We start from the raw sequence: 8,669 nt of genomic DNA on the forward strand, positions 1-8,669 counted from the left end.
TCTGCTAATTTAGCATTCAAATGGGAAATTAGAAATAATATGATCTTTTATGTTGTTCATAATATATTACAAATTTGTTGAAATCCAGGTTTTAAAAATTAACTACAAGAGACTGAATCTGAAACTTAAAAAGGGATGAGGATTATCTCAAAATAAAATATGGGTTAATAAATAGATACCTTACAACACTCTTCATATGCATCAAGTCATTGAATTTATATAGTTAAATACACTACATGTCTGCATACATTATTTTATAAGTCTGTTCTCCATGATTTTTAAAAATTCTAACAATGGTACACAGAATTTATTAAGGAAATAACATTCTTGGGCAGCAAAACACTGTATCTGTGATACCAATAGCCATTTCTCCTTTGAATCTGCAGGTTTCCCTGGCTTTTTAGACTAAGGGGGCCAGAAGGCTCCTGTTAGAAACCAAGCAGCCCAACCACCTCCTTTCAGTGATAACAAAGCACAGTGCTTCACTGTCTCATCCACAGGAAAGAGACTTGCTTTTAATTTACCATTAATTATTTGAATATGGCCTATACTATGTGGAAAAATGTGTTGCTTTCTTTAAATTCAAAAGATGACATCCAAAGTTCTAACTGACAAGATGATATACTTTATCGTTGCAGGTATATCATTATTTTCCTTCAAAGACTACATATGAGCAGAGACTCGTGGACTTAAATAAGGAAGACATCTATAGTTCTGCAGGGCTAGCTTGGAATGATAAGAAAAGTGAAAGATGAAGAAATGGAGGTTTCTCAATGGGCAGAAAAGTGTATTTTTTTAATTTGAGAGATTTTGATTACTGTAAGTAGATATCTGAATATTCAAAAGTAAAATTCAGATGAGATCTTATGGAGGGCTAATAAAATCCACTTGAAATTTAAGGTGTTTGTGCTTTATTTGTTCTAAATACTTTAAAGATATTTGAATTTGTGTACTAAATTAGATCAAATAGAAAATAGAAAAGATTTGTCACAGGTATAGAGTGCATGACCAATAAAATCAAATTCAGCTATAAGAAAGAATGTTTATAAATATCAGGGAGAGTTTCCACAATATTTTTATAATTTTATGTACATTATTTTTCACATCTTAAAGCTGCTCAAGTATAGAAAAATACAGGACTTCAATAACAGTTACCAGCATGATTTGCTTTTATTACCTTTCTGTTCAAGACCCTTGTTTCCCCTTGTAGCATGTCAAATTGCCCCCAAAACCATATTATACAGCAGAGAAATGTTGTTCACACTTCACTGGCTATTGATTTACTTTACTTATTGGCACAAAATCAGCTTGAGATAAACATTTTGTCCCCCATTTCCACCATTGTAAGCAGTATACTTCATTGCAAGATAGGTAAACCCAAATGTGCAGGGTCACAATTCGACATGGCTTTCTAATCAATGTGTGAAAAATTATCTAATGAATAATGGGTTGCACATTTCCACAAACAAATTAACCAGGGTGAGACTGAAACTAATGATTATATTTATCTAATGTAATTTCACATCTGTTACTAGTGGTAGTCATTTTTTTCTCTTTCATCCACGGTGTCCTCAAAATTACAACTTAGCTTTTCAGATACAATAATAGGGCATCAGTTTAACTAGAAAATAGACAATTTTGTGGAATTTTATTTTTTTTCTTTGCCAGTGGCCCTGAGAAATATGATGCCATTTTATAAAATTTGAGAAACCAGATACTTCTTGATAATTATGTCTGTTGTATTTCAAAGTACTGCTTGTGGCCTTAATCTTATAGCCTATGGGTCCAATTCCATTATTCAGTCTCATAAAGAAAAAAATGACCCCATTTTACCACTGTAAAACCATCTTTAATTTCACTTGCTATGATAATATTTAATCCTGATTTAAAATGTAGGGTTTTTTTTTTTAAGTAAAAGCAAGGTCCAACTTAGAAAAAAGTTAGATTTTAAATTTAGGATACCAAAAACTCCCAAGCAAGCCCCAAGAAGCCTATTCCATCAGAATGTGCCTGGCTCAGCAGAGAAACCAGCCACCAATGGACTCCTCATCAGCAGGAAAGAGCGCTCATGATTTAATGAAGAACATGTGTCCTTCAACCATGCTCTCCCCCTCTCCTGCCACCAGCCAGGGAGTCAGGGGAATCTCCCACTTTTCACTATGAATGTGGGCACCAGTGAGGAAATGGGTAGAGCCTGAGGTCAAAGATGCAGTCAAAGGCTAGGGTGAAATAAGGAGCAGTAGGGGCGGGCCATCTGTCCTGGTGCATGTCAGGGGACTTTTCTGGGTTAGCTCCCTTATCCAGAGAAGGCCTCCTTCTGAAACTACATCTTACCATCTTATTTCCCCCACAAGAAAGATCTGCGGTCCTCATTGTTAGAAATCAGGCTCTGATCATCCGAATGGGGCCTGTAAATTCTACCACCTGACTGAAAAGTTCCCTAATAGAGGGCTGGGGAGTTATCTCAGTGGCACCCAGCCTACCTGGCAAGTACAAAGTCCTGAGTTTGACCCTCAGTACCAAGAAAAAAAAGTTCCCTAATAGATTTTTGCTTCTGCAGGGAACTAACTAAAGAGAGGCTCACATTGCAAGAAAAGTAAAAAACAGACATACATCTTGTGATCTTTGAAAGGAAAAAGCTTTTGCAGGTAATGATCCTCAATTTGAAGAGTTCTCAAACTCCAAACTTTCTTGCTCCCTGAAACCAAGGACCCCAGACAGACATAGTGGCACTACCTATAAACCCAGCACTCTGGAGGCTGAGGCAGGAGAATCTGAGTTCAAGAGCAGACTTGACTACATACTAAGATCGTGTTGCAATAAACCTAAATTACTTCAAACTCCAAAGAGTTTTTGTTTATAGGTTATATCGGTATATATTTGTAGTATTAGAAATTAAAACTGAGAGTGCTTAAAAGTATTTACTTATTAATTCATTTTAAAACAATGAAAATACAAAGGTGTAGGGACAGTGAGAAGGATAGGGAAAGGGGAATAGGGGAAAAGGAAAAAAATATGAGAAAATGTAAAAATGGAATTAAAGTGCTTGAGGGTGCGGAGGGGAGGAGGGGGTGAAGGGAGGGTGGGGACAAGGGGAAAAATAAGAACCAAGACCTGGCATGTAAAGGTTCAAGAACCCAGTAATGAATGTAACTGTACTGTCTTCCTAGAATGTACCAATAAATTCAATTTAAAAAATAAATAAATAAAAAATAAAACAATGAAAATAATCCTATTACATCTCAACATAAGTAAACATATTATATTAGAAATAACTGTATTAAACTGGGCATGGTGGCACACACCTGTAATCCCAGCACTTGAGAGGCTGAGGCAGGAGAGTTGCAGCCAGTGTAAGGCCAGCCTGAAGTACATAGCAAGGCCCTGTCTCAAAAACCAAAAGCAACAACAAAATATTCCTCCACCCAAAAAATTTAATTAAAACACAGCTGGGTTCTCATAAATTAGCCTGTCTTCAATTTGTCATGATATGCTGTTGTATTGAAGTAGATAAAGAAAATCCAGCTTTTTAAATATTTGTCATTTTTTTTAAAAAAAGGTTATTTGGGATAATTGTGAATATTCTGCTTTAATAATAAGCCAAAATGAGCTGGGTGTAGTGGTGCACACCTGTAATCCCACCACTTGGGAAGCTGAGGCAGGAGGGTTGCTGCAATTCAAGGCCAGCCTGGGCAGTACAGTGTGTTCAAGGCCAGCCTTAACTACATAGTGAGACCCTGTCTCAAGCAAGCAAAAAACAACAATAAGCCAAAATATATGAAATTTCTTAGAGGTTAATTGTTATATTGGACATGAACCAATATCACTGAAATTTTCATACTTTCTTAAATTAATATATTGGTTTATTTTCAGTATTTGGGAGGCGTAGTTCTGGGTATTAAACCCAGGGCCTCAAACATGGTAGGCCAGCATTCTACCACTGAGATATGCCCCCAGCCCTTACCATTGTACTTTGAGTAGACCTTCTATCCTTGCATGATCTTATACTACTACATATGGGTTATATGAGAAATAGCTCACTGACTCATCCAAAGGTTAACACATTTCATTAGATAAGATTTTAAAAACCACATTCATTAATATGACTACCAACCTCAGAAAAGTCTTTAAATATTGGGATACCCTCAAGGTCACAGTAGCTCATACAAATGTTACAAATTTCTAATTTTTACCTGAGGGTTTGAATCTCAGTATCAGCAATAAACATTGTCCATTATCTTCCTTGGAAGATCATTTTGTTCATTTTTTTAGACGGTGTCTGCCAAATGTCCAACTCTGAACTACCATCACTTGTCATTTATTCTTTCAAGCAAAAATAGTATTCATGAAGGAAGCAGTTCGGTCAGCTCCCAGTTCCGCAGCACCAGGACTCTGCTCAGGAGCCATCATTCTGGCACGCGCTTCATTGTCTATATACGCTTCTTTCTTCACTGAGAACATTAAAAAGATGTTTTACAAGGGTTAAGATTTTGAAAAATTACTTCTATTGTGTCATCAAAATGGTCTTAAAATGCTTTCTTTTTTTAAAAAAAAAATGTGAGCAGAAATAGAATGAGTGACTATAGTGACTTACTCTAAAACATGAGCAGTTTTGTCCGCTATTACTTTTCCACCATCAGAGCAAATGACAACAAAGTGAAAAATAACATTTTGTCTCATTATGAAAATGGTTTTGTGAAAGGGGACCAAAGACATCTACAGATCACCTTTTGAGAATGCTGTTTTAAAGAGTCTACAGTTCTGAAATGTCTAAGGGAGTAGGGGAAGCTGGAGGGGTAGGGGAAAGGAAAGAAGGGAAAGGAAAAAATATGAGAAAAGGAAAAACATGGAAACAAAGTCTCTGTAAATAAGGGTAGAGAGGATGAAGGGAGGGCGGGAAAATGGGGGTGAAAGTCTACAGTTCTGGGGGTACAGAGGGAAGGTAGTGATTGAGGAAAACCGAGGAGAAATTGTTTCTAAAAACAATCCATAAAATTGAAGGAAAGATGTTTTGAATATTAGTGAATGTTTAATTCCTTTGTCTTTCCTTTATAGCTTATCTTATTTTAGCTATATCATTTATTTTTTTGCCTTCATTTTTGGCCCTGATCTACTTTTGGCTTTAATGATTATGATATCAGAGTAGACAATGGGCAAACTATGAATGAAACTTCATGGTCTGCCTATGCCAACAAATACTCAGGAGGACTGAGCTCCCTCTATAATCTAAATTAAGAGGGAAACTTCTAGACTAGCTGATTTTATATACTACTTACTGTTTGTCTACCCTAGAAGGTAAGCTCTTTGAGACTGGGACTTGTTTCATTCACTGCTTCTCCCTTGCTTAACAGAACAGCACATGGTTCATAAAAGGCACTCAGCAAATATTTATGAAATGAACAGATGAATCCCACGTGAACCTTAACAAGGAATAAACTTAAAATAATGTAAACTCATCATTTTAGAAACACATCCAGATGAGTGCCTCAAACTTCAAAATAATTGCTTAGAGAGATGACGATCATTTTCCAGGGATGCTGCAGCTACTGATCAGGAGTTTTCTAAACATCAAAGAAGAGGTGATGGGAAATGTACTGCCCTTGGATTCAGAAATACTACAGCTAAAATCCAAGCTCCAGAAATTAACCACTGACTGGTATAAAATTATGCAATAACTTAAATCCCTCTGACATTATCTCCTCTACTATAGAACAGAGAAATAACTACCTCAAGGGACACTGTAAGAATGAAATTAAATGAAACTACATTTGTGAAAGAATCTAGCCTCATTCCTAGCAAACAGAAAAATAACAAGAATACATCAAATGCTAACATTTAGAATTTGGTATTGGGTTACTATACGTTCATTCCTTCTTTCGATAACGATTGCTTCTGTACAATGTTCCTCCCCAATCCTCAATCCATGTTTGGATGGAGTTTCGGGCCTAGATTTAGTGGATGGAGCCTAAACAAGCACTGCATCACTTCTATAGGCATAGTCACATGAACAAGATGACCACATATCTCAGACACAGCCAGTGAGATTCAAAGAAATTCTTGCTGGGAATCCTGGGGGAACATCCCCCCTTTTCCATGAGACTGAAGCCTGAAAAGATGCAGGCAGGAGCTGCTGCAGCCAGGAAGACTGTGTCTGAGAATAGACTCCACACAAGAGAAGTCAGAGCTGAGAGGTGCAGGAAAGAACTAGGTTTGGTGAGCAATGCTCAGGCTCCAACCAAATCACGTATACACCTTGCAGTTACAGTGGTCTTGCAAATCTTATATCAGTTATACAGAAAGCCAGTTAGAGATAGATAACCTTGATTGTTCTTCAAATGAAGAACTTGTTTACATTTGGAAAGAATGGAAAACACTGATGTAATATAATGTAATTGGTGAGTCCTCTTTTCGTATAGCTCCTGTTAATTTATAAGTTCTGGAGTCTTGGGAAGTCCAAGAGCATGGCATCAGTGTCTTCGCTGGTGAAGGCCTTCTTGTGGGAGATGGGACCACAGGTCAAAAGAGAGCAAGAAAGCCCAAGAAAGGTTTCTTTGATAACACAGGCACTCTCTCTATAACCCATTAATCCACTAATTCATTAATCCATGGACTGATTAATCCATTCATGAGGGCAGACTTATCTGATCCAGTCAGCTCCCAAAGGCCCCTTCTCAAACACCATTAGAGTTTAAGCTTCTAACATAAGAAAGTTAGGGCCACATTCAAATCACAGCACAGCTCTATACAAAATAATGAGGACTGTTCTTAGGATCCTCAACCTACATGTCCAATCTCCTGCTTTCCCTGTGTAAGCACACACTTTTTGTGGTGCCGTGGTCTAATCTGAGGTTTCAAAACCTGCACCCTGACCTTCTTCTCCCTACCACCCTACAAGACCAAGGATCCTTACCATAAATCATTTCTCTGCCATATTCTCTCTCCAGGTTTCCCAAAATAAATGTTACATAAATTAAAAATTCTTAATTCATTAATAATGGAAGTGTTACTGATTCCCTTCTCAAGTTGGAGGGATTATGCAAAATCAAATCCTCTTCTTATTTGATGGAGTCTATATATGTGTGATCTTGTGAGGTTTTCTTCTAGAGTCTGAAAAGAACAGATCCTTCCTTTCTCTGCTCTCTGCATCATTCCTGCTAAAGTAGAACTCACCATCTTTACAACTGCTCTTTTTAAAATTTACTAGTAAAAGTAGCTATTTACTCACCAGTTCTCCCACAGTCTATGAGTTGGCCTAAGACATAGTTTTTCTCCCCAATGCCAAAAAAACCCAAAATTAATTCATCCACTAATTTCTCACACAGTGCCAAAAACTCATTGTACACAATGCCAGAAATTGGTCATAAATATGAGAATAATTTATTGTCAAGGTGAGAAAATATTTTATTTTCAGAGGTAGGAAAAGGAGAACTAGGATAAGAAAATGGATAAAGGTTTCCTATGGGGAAATAATAGAAAATAAAATTGGGGAAATGGAATGCAGACAATATTCAGATCATTGGGGCTGGGGGATTTAGCTCAGTGGTTCTGCTGTCTGCCTTGCAAGCACAAGGACCCGAGTTAGATCCCCGATGCCAAAAAAAAAAAAAAAAAAAATCAGATCATTGAATACCATGCTAAATATCAGGAAAGGTGGCACATTAAAAAATGGCTACATGAACAAACAGGAAATGTAAATAAGTGGGGTGAGTGAAGTAGATAAAAGCAGTAACACTTTTGTCAGCACTGCAAAGTAATGATTGATCAGTTACAGCACTGCTAAAAGTGAGGAAATGGAGAAAGGTGTGATGAATGCTACGAAAAAGTGCCACAAGATAAATTCGTAGATATTAAACAGAAGAAGAAAGCAGAATAGGAAGCAATTATTATTCCCATATTGTAAGACTGGTAACTAAAGCAGTTATGATGAAAGAGGGAAATCAAAGCACTGAGCCAGTTCTCAAGGGGGATGCTACAAGGCACTGGACACAACGAGACAGCACCAGACTGTACAGGTAATTTGCCAACTTCCTCACTATTTACCCTATGCAAATACAAGCTCCTGGACCCATCTCTTTTCAAAAATTTAAACTAACTGTTTTGTATGATTCTGCTAGATTTGATATTTCATGTATTTGATTTAAACATATGTAAAATGTCTCCAGATAATGAAAGGGAAAACATTCCCTATGAATTTTTAATATAAATTTCTTTAATAAAATATACATATATGAAGAAAATATATTAACACTATATTTAAAGTAGTATGTAAATGAATTTTTAAATATTCTGCTATGTACATATTTTAAATTTTCAAATAGCCTATATTTAGGTTTTCCAATGTCATGTGTACCATTCTCTCTTAAATATTTCAATATGGATTTTACCATAGGAAACTTCATGAAACTACTTTTTTAAAAGACTGTGATAAAATACACATAAAACAAAATTTACCACTTTACTCATTTTTAAGTGGATAGTTCAGAGGCATCTATACACAGAATTCTTTTCATCTTGCAAAACTGAAATTCAATACCCATTAAAAAATAATTGCCCCTTCTTCCCCTAACTCCTGGGAACCACCATTCCCTTTCAATCTCTGTGAATTTGATTATCCTACCTTGTAGGTAGTAGGTACGTCACATGCCTGCCCTTTTGTTACTGGCTTATTT

This window comes from Fukomys damarensis, unplaced genomic scaffold (assembly GCF_012274545.1).
Source record: "Fukomys damarensis isolate Sample0158 unplaced genomic scaffold, DMR_v1.0_HiC HiC_scaffold_1, whole genome shotgun sequence".
In the NCBI taxonomy this organism is placed as follows: Eukaryota; Metazoa; Chordata; class Mammalia; order Rodentia; family Bathyergidae; genus Fukomys; species Fukomys damarensis.